We start from the raw sequence: 12347 nt of genomic DNA on the forward strand, positions 1-12347 counted from the left end.
CTCGTTCATTTCTACTGTCCATTTCATCCGTTGGCGTGGTTTTCCAGCCTTTGTGGTCTGTGGATGCATTACCACAGAAACACCAAGGCTGGGTTGGTTCCTCACATCTGTTGAGGGCATTGCAGTAGCCATGCTTGGGCCAGTGCTGCTTTCGCCACCGGTAACCAAGGGAGACTGTGGCCTATTTTTCGAACGTGAGCCTCTGCCTAACCCACGAACGCGGACCTTGTTAACCCGGGCGACGTCCGAGCCGGTATCACACTTTGATCTAGTTATTACCATGATGAATATCTCCACAGAATGTGGGTGTGGTCACTCTTAGCTTCATTTCTCCCCATAGACCTTACTGGCATGGGTGTCCCTACCAGGAGCTTATGCTCCAGCCTGCATTGCCCTATGGATCAGTAAAATTACTGGGCTCTCCCACCACGACCAGGTGGTGACCACGGGAGAGTTATTATTATTATTATTATATTATTATTATTATTATTACTGTTTACTTTTTACCTCTTTTTACATTTACAATAATTTTATTTTATTCATTTATTTATTTATTTTTTAACTTTAAAAATTTTTATAAGCCATCAATTATAATTTTATAAATTTCGTCAAATTCATTCTATTGTTTTACAACTCTCTCTTTATTTGTTTTTTTATACCATTTTCTAAAATAATTAATAATAATTAAGTAAATGTATTCTCAAATAACTGCACTTTTTAACAATATAATAATAATAATTATTATTATTAATATTAATTTTGTTTGTTTAATAATAAAGTCTTTTATTTTATATTTTATTTATTTTATTAACTCAGCATATTATTTTACATTATCACCAACAATTATACTATCTTTTACGTTATTTTAAACATTTATAACATTTTTCTTTTGATTTTACTCAGTGCGAGCATCTACTTTTTGCATTGTCTGCAACTGAAAGGGATTCTAGACCCGAATTATATCTTGCAGAATGACTATCACAAAGATTTGATTTGTCCATGTAAATAACGTGCATTCCTGTATCATAAGTCTTGAATTATCATGTACTATATGATTTAGACACAAAGTAAATTATATTCAATATTTGAAAAGCATACCACTTCAAATAGGTAAGGAAGATGATTATGTGGCAGTAACTTTTAAATCGAACGGTAGCTTAAATAACAAGTTTCATAAGTGAAAGCAACGACTGATAACTTGTTTTACAACAAAAACCTGTGTAAACCACAATATTTTTCGGTGTGGCAGGTAGATGTTATTCCAGCGCCTCCATATACCAACCTGAAAATATAGCCTCATATAATAATATGAGGCTAATGCCTCGTATAGACTAATCAAACTTAATTCAAACTTAAAATACGTTTACGAATTTGTAAAGAAATAACTAAGGGTGTGAAAATGTTTGTAATCTCTTAGCCCATGAGTAACAGAGTGCCCACCCTTCTATGCTAATAAAAATTAATAATAACAATAGTATTTAATGTTATAATAAGGTGTATAAATAAATATATATATACATTAGAAAGTATGGCATTAAATTTAAATTTACAAACACAAAATAAAATCTTTTATTACTGTCAGTACAATAAGAGTACGATTTACGAACGATCACACGTTTCGAAATGATCAAAGAGACACAAATATTATAAGGAACACTCTAAAATAAATTGCTCCCTCTATATTTACTTTCGAATAATTTCGAAATATTAATAAATAAATTTTATTTAAATAAATTTAAAAGAAAAATATAATAATTCTTTCTTATTTTAATAATGTTAAACACGTAAAAAAATAAACATATTTATGAGCGAACGTGTTTAACTCGGTGATTTTTTATGATTTTATCATTAAAATTTATATTTATAAAAGTTATTTCTTAGTGGTTAATATATTTTTTAATATGTTGCAATTAAAATTAAATCGGATTAAAGTGGGAAGTTCGTTAAATAGAGGTTTTATTGTATATAAAAATATTCATTGATTTATTTTTTGAATGAACAATAAATGCTTTTGTACAGATCATTTTTATAACATGTTTTTACATTAACATGTATCAAGTTTATTTAATTCCTTATAGTTTATTTTCATCAATAATTTAAATATTTAGTGAAATAAACATATAGATGAGAGGCTATCTTTAAAGGAAATTAAAGTATTTTGGTTGTAAACAACTGCAGGAAATTTTAGAAATTATTTTCATAAAAATTTTTCCTTAAGGGGAAGTTGTGAGATATAACTTTAAATTCTTAACAACACCCAATATTAGCGTAGGAGATAAAAAATAAATATGAATTATTTTTCTAATTTACTATACAGGCTGTATAATTATAGCATGCATTTTAGGCATGTTATTACTATACTCAACTAAAGACAGCAGTAAAATCTTTTATGTGTTAGAAGCTTAGAATTTACTTTTAGTTTGCGATATGACAACTATCCGGAAGGTTAATATACACACTTGATAAAACGAAAAAATCTTTACAAGGAAGATTTAAAATTAGAAGTTTTCCCTATTAAGCATGCAACAACATTTTTGCAGAAATTTAATAAATATAAACATAGAGTATAAGGCAGCAGCATTAAAATAACTGGCTCAATATTTCATCGATAATGGAGTGAATTGGATTCATGCATCATTATCAATGAATCCAATCAATCCAAAGATCCTTGAATATATGAATTGGATTCGCGAACTTTTATCTATGAATCCAATTCCCACCATAATTTATCTATGAATCCAATTCCCACCATAATCGTAGCGTTTCTCAACCTGGGGGTCGCAGTGATATTAAAAGAGGGTCGCAACTCCCAGCACGTACAAATCAATCTGGAACTTGTAAATTGCTCATGTATGTACACGTCATACATGCATTTTCATACACGTCGCTATAAACGCAGCGACATAAAATAATAGGAATAGTTGTATTACATTTTTTATAATGTCGGTATTTTCTTAATGTATAAAATTAGTGCAATGTGATTATATAATATTTAAAAAGATTTACATTTATAATTACAGTCAAAATTCAATTAGTAATAGTAAGGCTTACTGTTATTATTCCTTTGGTGGGGGTCGTTGAGAATCGCTGTTGTAGATAATGCAAGGACGATCTGTGAATGGAGAGTGCCTCTAAGATAAACTTTTCTATGGGTAACTTGCCCCAATTCATTTGTTTGACACGTGAAAAAAACCGTTTCCCATTGCTCAGTGCGAACCATGAACAGCAATGATTTCACTACTCGTCCACTGGTTTTGAAAAAACTTAGTCGAACGATTGGTATACTCATGCGAAAGTGTACTTTAAAATATAATTAAGAATATTATTTCTTTGTTCCATTAAGTTATCTTTATAATAGGTTTCTGTAAATCGGTAAGATTTAGGTTTATTCGGATACGACAACGCGATATGTATATGATCTGTCGATAGGAGATGCCTTTTGAAAAGACTTTCTATGGAAAACTGGCTCCTATTTAGGTATTACTACGGGAAGAAAATCCGGAAAACTTTACGTGACCTACACGTCCAACTACCAGTATTCAGTGGTCTTATCTACACGATCATTAGTGATCTTGTGTAAATCATAAATTGTTAAACTTTTGTTTTTAGCTTCTATTTTATTTTAGTATATAAAACTATTAACCCAGGCAGCGGCCAATACAGAAGAACCAAACGAAGGAAATAGCTCTAAAAATAAAAATATATAAATAATTATAAGTACTGTATCTTTTATGAACATGTGCTGATGAGCCGATGAACCATATTTGCCATCGATAATGCTTTTAAAGCAAAGTTATGAAGTTCAAACACAGAAATTTGAAGTTCTTCTGTGTCAATGGGAAAGGCTTATCCCTTATCCATTCTTGATTCGCCACTGACAATACGAACTAACTTGAAAATGATATTTTTTATCTTATCACGCCTGCTTTCCAAACAATAGGCAATTATGTATGTGAATTGATAATATACATATAGCTTTTATATAGAAAAAATTGACTTGTTCTTATAATTAAGCAGCTATTATTTGCTAAAGTTATCTTCATCATTATTATTGAGAAAATATCAGTATTAACTTGATATTTTCCTTACTCTTTTTATCCTGTGGGCATTAAGTTAGCGTTGATTTTGCCTTATTTAGGTTTTGCCTGACCAATGATGAAGTAGATATGTAGATATAATCAACTGCCACACCAAATGACACGTGCCTACAAAACCTTGTCTGCATAAACACATCATAACTCATTATTTGCATACATTCGTAAGAGTCTATTACATTATTTTAATAAAAGAAATTGGTTGTATGAATATAAAACGCACAAAATGTACACATATTTCGTGGGAAAAAAATTAAGATTCAATAATAAACTATTTTTTGACGTTCTTGCAGTTTTAGAAAACTAAAACCAAAGATCTAATATATTTTTTAAAATGGTCTCAGATAAAACCAATGTTTAGAAAAATGTAATAAAAATAAAAAAATCCAGCAACGAGTTGTTTAATTTTCCTGGCGAAAACGCTAAAATTTAATTTAGTGCCATCTGTTACGATATTTTATTCTAAATTTTTATATTATTAAGTATTTCAAAATAGGAAAAAATAATAATTTTGCGGGTAGAGACAAGTTTTATTTAAAAAACCAGCAGTTTTCTAACTTTCTTGGCTTTATGAACTTTTATTTGCAAAAAATAACTTTTATATTATTAAACAAAATAGAGTAAGACCCAACTCAACGCTGCCTCGATTAACGGTGACTCGATATAACGCGGTCTGCTCGAAGCCTAAAAAAAGCTCAAAATTTTCGCCGATTCAAATTATTGCGGAATTTCATTGATTCGTATATAATACGATTATTCCCAAACACGAACCAATCAGCAAAAGGTGGCAATTCGTGGTAGCGCTGTACTTTCCTTAAAATCTATGTTTGTTTGGTGCAATTTTGGAAAAGAAATATAACATCATGAATGCCATAGGCAATATTAACTTCGCTTGGTAATAATTAACCGATAAATGCGTGAACGGAGTGTGCAAGAAAGTACGGCTAATGGTATCCAAGAATTCTCAACGAGAAGAGCCTTTCGCTGTATCGTTAGGTTGACCAAATGCTCAACCTAATCAATACAACAGGACTAGGAGATATAATCGAACAGAATATTGAGGTGTTACTGCAGATTTCTGGCGAGAGACGTATCAAAGACTTTCAAGAATTCGCAGAACATAGAATTCTTGTAGAACTGGAAATAGAGATTCTGAGAACGAAGAACCCAAAGAACTTCGCTACAAATTTCCGTAGTAAAAGTTTGGTAACGATAACCGAAATCGTTAATTAAACTGTAACGAATGATCCAGATTTTGAAAGAAGAGCAAAAGCAAGAGGAGGCGTTTTGGATGCGATCTATTGCTACCAGCATTTCCTTAAAGAAAGAAAGCGACAACTAAAACTACACGATTTTATCGCAAAAACAAGAATTTCAAAAAAACCAGGACCTTCATCACAAAAAACAGTGAACATTACATTTTTTTGTGTGCATATGTTTATGTTTTATTGAACATGTATTATTATACAAATTAATATAAAAATAACTTAAAATTAAAATAAAATCTGTTTATTTTTGGTCGCGTTTTCCCCTTTCCGTATTTACTCTGTATTAAAATGACCTCGTTTAACGCTGTTTCGTTTAGCGCTTTGTCGTCTAAGAATGTATCCCTCGCGTTAAGCGGGATCTTAGTGTAAATAAAATTGTATGTGGCGCCGTTTGTTAGGTGAATTTGTTATTAACAAGTAATATAAAAAATTTTTTTTAAAGTCAATTCCTACTTAGGTCAACAAAGAAAAATTTTATTTTAGTTACTTTTTATTAAATAATTACAATCAATATAAATATGTATATACATATGACAGAATCACAATATTAAGTGGCAAAATAGAAAGAGAAATCGGAATTGAATTCAAAGCATAAAATTTCTTCAATTTTATTTTTTGAAGTCAAGAATTGAACTCGCATTCTTCACCTTCACGTGAAAAATACTGAAATCCTTGCATTTTACCGATTGAGCTACTGCCTGTTGATTTCAATTTTCATTACAAACTGTTAAAACTCTATTTAAAATATTAATAATTAGGTTAGTGTTACCCGTGGTATCGAAGATGGCGACGGGGAAATTTTTTTCCCTAGATAACGTTACTAGACGGCGACGGGAAAATTTATTAATTGGCATAATGCGACAGATAGTACGGGTACGCCCCCTAACGTTTAGATCACTCGATATTCTACTTCGAAATTATCCATTGTTAATCTGCTTCCAGATTATCACTCGATAATCTGATTCGAGATTACCGGAAACGCGGCCATCTCGAACGTAGGGGAAAAAATTTCTCCGTCGCCATCTTCGATACCACAGGTAATATTAACCAATAATTAAATTTAATTAATGAATTAATATTTGAAAAAAAAAACTGTATTAACATCAAGTGTCATTCACTACAAGTTTAAAAAAATTTATTTGAACTTGAATAGACGAATAAAAAGTATTTTATTAACGATTGAAAATTTGAACAAGATATGTATATATATATATATATATATATATATATATATATATTATATAGGAAGAGTGTGAACTAATAGTAGGAATTTAAAAATTCTACATTTTTAAATTTTGGAAATCACTTTTTTAATTTTTTTGGTACAGAGATGTCAAAACATTATATTATCACAGTCTGGAATGTAACTTACGTCACATTAAAACAGCCACGTATAAATAAAGAGCCTTAAATAAAGATATTTTCAGGTAAAAATTTTTTTATATTTACCTGAAAATAAAGATATATTTTGTTTCGACTTCTAACTAAGATCTCTATTTGCTGCTCGGAAAGTACAGCAGTGCAATAAGACCTAGTAATAAACAACGTAATACACAGGATACACACAGAAATTTATAAGAATAAGGACATAAAGGTAAAAAGAAAAGTCTCTTGAAATCCAAGCATAAGCGTTTTCAAAAAGGTAGGATAAAACGTCAGGGGAAAAAACCGTTAAAAAATCTTAATAAACATGAAATTCAAAACATAAATCTACTACAAAAGCATAATGTTAAATATGATAAATTCGACGATCTTTTAATGCAGACTATTAAGAGCAGTACCGATATAACTCCAAATATTAATCGTATGTAGTATATCATGCTATTTATATATGTGAACATATAAATAATATGTACTGTTTTTTAATTCAAAAATGTTACAAAAATATTTAAACAATAATCCTAACGTTCAGTTAAATTTGGAATTATATAGAGTAACTGTAGTTTTTATCTATGATAAAAGCAATTAAATACCGACTAAACAAAAATAAGTAAACACAAAATATCATTAATTTATGTTTAATTTCAAGTGGTACATAATTTAATATACTGAAATCTAAGGTTAGATGCTGAAATATAAAGACATATTAATTGAAAATTTTACTTTCATTTGAAATATAACATAAATACAATTTTTTTCTATTATACTGCATTACTGCAACGAAGTACAAAATATCATTTTCAGAAACATCTAAATAAAAATAATCAGTGATCTTCATTTAAAATTATGAAAACTCTTCTCTGAATTGCAAATTGTAATCAAGACAATTTCCCATCAGTCATCTTTTAGCTGCTGCACAGCGAAATTACGACCTTTGTTTAAGTATGCATTTATGAAAAAACGAAAAAACAATACAGTATAAGAAACAAATACAAACATTGAAAAAAGTATCAGCTGATAATTTTGTTCACAATATTTTCCTGTAAAATACTGATTTGCAGCCCATAAATTAATAAAACAAGCCATGATCATTTGAAGAATTTGACTTATTGTAATTATCATTGCAATAGAACGAGGCACCTTTACTTTTATTGCTTTTGCAGCAAAATATAAATACATGAAGCTATGAACGACAATGTTCATTGAGCAATACCAATAACCAGTAGAAATTTTGCCCAGAACATTGTATCCTGCTAAAATCAAAGTTAAACTATGATGGTACCAGTGCAAGAATATTAATTTCTGTTTCCGAAAGACGATAAATAACGTATCTCCCATTTCAATGATTTTTGAACATGCAAATATACAAACCCAGAATTCAGTGGGGTGATGTTTTAAAGCGAAAGTGATATTACAGACAGAAAATGTAAATCCAAAATCACGAATAATGATCCACAATCCAGGAACCATTCTTAATGTTCCGCAAATACTAAATAATGCCAATAAAGTATTCCAGAGAAAAAGTGATCCACGGAGCTGATACGGTTGCTTCGACTTCATATAATGTTGCAGAGTGAAGATGACTATAATGTAAATAGCTGATATATGTATGACATATGGAGAAAAACATTCAATCAATTCAAAATTTATATATTTTGATAGATATTTTTCAACATAAAGCGGTTCGAATTGTCCTTTATACTTGGAGAATTCGGTTGTATTATCCATCATCTGAAAAACAAAATTTATATTAATAATGTTGTATATACTACACGTAACTTTGAGCTAATGAATATTTTTCTATACAGAGATTTGAAAGTGTTGTGTTGTCGCGTGGAATATTGTACTTTAATTAAAGATATCAGTCCCACTTATTTTATAATGTTTAAATCGTGTAATGGCGGATGCGGGCCAAAGAATTAATCTACAATTCAGAAGGACTTGGAATCACATTTGGGCAATCAGTTTTACGATTGGATCCCAGAAGAAATATTTGAATATCTTTGAATCCTCCTTTTAAATTTTTCTTATTTTGCATTTGTCACCCTAGTATTCTTTCTTTCTCGTGTGTTGTATTCTCAAATTTCATAAATTCAAGTCTTTTACGTTAAAGCTGTTTGTGTTCAGTTTGACACAAATTTAATCATGCTTAACATGTATACTGAAATGAGGTAGTATTTAGTAAATTCTATTAATTTACTGAGTGTATACATTTTTTTCTGTATTTATATACATATGAGTACAGAATTCCCACATAATGTGTATATTAAACCGGTAACAGTGTAATAGTCAATTCCTATAGGTACGATGTTTTAATCTTTAAGTGATTATCGTGTGCGTAATTAATGATACGTTTAGATTCATGAATGAATACACCAGTTTTAAAACAAATAGTTTAAAAAAATTTTTATCGTGTCAAATTTTTGGAAAATTATTAAACTTGAATGTAGTTGTTGTGTACATGGAAACAATTGAAAAAAGAATGTTTTTTTAAAAATAGCTTTTGTTAAATTTATTTTGTTAAAAATGTAAATATTGTATTACATGGCAAAAGATAATTTCGGATATTAAGTATTGTTGGCACCGACGATAAATGATTTATGCCGAAACACATGGATATAACAGAAGCCGGGGGTAGAGCGTCATCCTCTAAACCCCTTTGATCAGCGACAGATAAGCGAGATCTGCTCAGGTTGTCACTTGATGGCTGTTTCAGTTTGTTTATGGTCAGAAGAGGGGAAATCAGAAAACCTCCCTCTACTGTTAGGGCTGACAGCAGTTAACAAATAAAGAGTCTTAATTCGCGATTTTCGTGCTTATAGCGATTATTGGAAAGCTTTTAAAATATCGAGCAGGGATGAGCCGTGGGCAAGTCGACAGGCGTCCAAGGTACGAATAATTGAGTCGACGCGATGTTTAAACAAATAACAAATTTAATATATATCTAAAACCCAGATTACAGTATACAGCTACTACTAAACATACAGCTACTTGTTAAGCATATATAATGTCCTCGGATGTACTAGGACTATTGTTACCTCTTACTATCTACCCTTAATGGAGAGAGAGAGAGAGAGAAATTGAAGTAATTCACAAGAGTAATTGAAAGTATTTATCTCGTACTGAGAGCCGTTGGTTCCCGATCTAATTGTATTGGACGTTGGCGATATGGTACGATCGGTAGAGAACGAGGATCTAGAGGACCGGGGAAATACGTGCTGGACATCACCTACACACTTCACAAGGCAAAAAGGTATTCCTTTGGGTCTGATCGCATCGAAGATCGGTGCCATCAAGTTATATGTGTATTTAGTGTGGGAATCTGATCATGTGACCGTTTGTTTGGTAGCGATGACAAGTCAAAGGTGTTCTAGCTGGCCGATAAAAACTAAACAAAGTTGCCTAGCATATCATAACATTTAACTATTAAAGTGTGAGAAATTGACAGTCAATTAAATATTCGCAATTCTCTCGTTCCTAACTTTGTGGGAAACAGAGAAGGTAGAGGGAAAACATATCATTCCGTTGAAAAGTATAAAAAAAACAGCCCCTGGATTCTCACATTTGTAATGTTTATCTATGTTTATCTGTAACCTTCAATTAAATTGTTTATTGTCGAAAAATGAATAGAGACTTCTTCCCTATCTATTTTAACATCATATCACAACTTGAAATTATTGACTCTGCCTCCAAATGGCACTACAGAGTACAAAGAGACTGTATCTTAATTATCGATAGTCGAACCCAGTAGCCAATGACATGTCAATAAAGTTAGACTGAGAAAAACAGTAGTAAACTGAAATGTTGACCAGCTCTCCTTGCTTTCCGACAGAGCGAGGAAAGCAAGAAAAGCAAGGTCCAACTCTCTAACGTTCTTATACAATTTTACACTGCTGAAAGTTGTTTTACATACTTTGATAGTTAAGTAAAGTTCAAGCACACAATTAACAATAAGATTGTTTTACATACACTCAACCAAAACCTGAGTGATGATTAAGTTCTAGTTCGGGCTGCGGAATTGTTTTTTCTCAACTGAGGGGGCCCACCAGCATAATGCTGAGCTATTGATCAATGGACCTCATTGCATATGTTCCATTAAATCCTTTAAGTTTCGTGAGCATTGCTTTTTGATTTCAGGCCAGGGTAGATAGAAATCTACCTCTAGCCTTCAAATAGCTTTACTTGCATTTGCCTTGTAATTTTGGTGAAGTCCCGACTGTACCCATTAAAATTTAAACGGGCAAAGAGGCTTAAAGGTAGACCGGCCTGGTTTAGTACCCGAGCGTAATGTCCAAGACCTACATTTGTATGCTCTGTCAAGTTCTTTCCGTTTTGGGCCAGACTCTTGTCTGTTACCGGCCGTAGTCAATACGAGACCAGCTGCTCGCTTAAAGTTTTAATTTTCATGAATAAGGCATTTAACTCGCGTGTTTGCTTTAGCTTGATTGTTGTCAGTTTCTAGAAAAGGTGCTGGATGGCAGAAACAACTGTCTTTTGACAGCGATTATCGGTTCTGCCGATTAGAGCCGCTAGTTCCTCTGAGATGTGCTTGAACTCCGTGCTCGTAATTAAGCATTTGTACCGCACCCCGGCAGTGCCTTCTTGCCTTTCAACAGAGAAAGAGGTTTTTTTCTTCACTGGCTGAAGCGATTATTCATTCTGGTCTGTGCAGGATATCTCAACACCAACACTTTGGGGAGCAACTCTTTTGGTTCCTTCCGAAGTCCTTTCTTCCTCGTCTACAATCACGGTTGGCCTTTTCTTCGCCAGAATAACGAGTAAAGAACACTTTCCCAGAAGAAGCAGCATCTGGATGTGCTGCTCCCTTTTCCATGAGCACTCGTCTCTCCCAACGCACACTCACTTCTTCCCTCTCTCTTCACACGTAACGGCTCCTTGGTATTTCCTGCTTGTAACACCTCGGGATTTTCTACTTTGCTTTGTTGAGAGCTGGATCGCATGCTCTAACTTTTTTTGTCTGCCATCATTAAATAAAGATAAGAAAGAGAGGGCCGAGGCCACTCCTAACCTTCCACAGACGCCTTATATCCGTTCGAGAGTTAGAGTACGCGTTTCAAGTGCCTTCCACGTTTGGTACTGTACAGCCCGTGTCTCTCTTTAAGCTGGGATTGATAAAGTTCGTTATCATATTAATGTCAGCACAAGGTGTATATATTTATTTATTTATTTACTAACGTTTTACTTAATACTGGAGCTTGTGAATTACTCGGGATTTCGAGGGGATAGAAATTGGAGTTAGGTTTGGAGAAAGTGATTTAAAAAAATAGTCTTAGTTTAACAGATGTTGAACAAATTGACCCAACGTAGAGGTAAATAATACTAAGAAATTGTACATTGCGGAAACCATTTATTATATATATTACTTTAAATATTTAAAATATAACATTAAATATAAATATTTATTTCTCTACTTTAAATATAAAATTTATGGATAAAAACAAATTTATAAACAATAGAACTGCACTTAATCAATAACGTTTTTCATCTAAATAGTCTGTAAAATTAACTAACAATTTACATAAAAAGAAAAAAATGTACTCTTTTTCTTTTTTGTTTCTATATTGTCCACAGATAAAAGTAAGGA

This window comes from Centruroides vittatus, unplaced genomic scaffold (genome assembly GCF_030686945.1).
Source record: "Centruroides vittatus isolate TY-2023 unplaced genomic scaffold, ASM3068694v2 contig_628, whole genome shotgun sequence".
Taxonomy (NCBI): Eukaryota; Metazoa; Arthropoda; class Arachnida; order Scorpiones; family Buthidae; genus Centruroides; species Centruroides vittatus.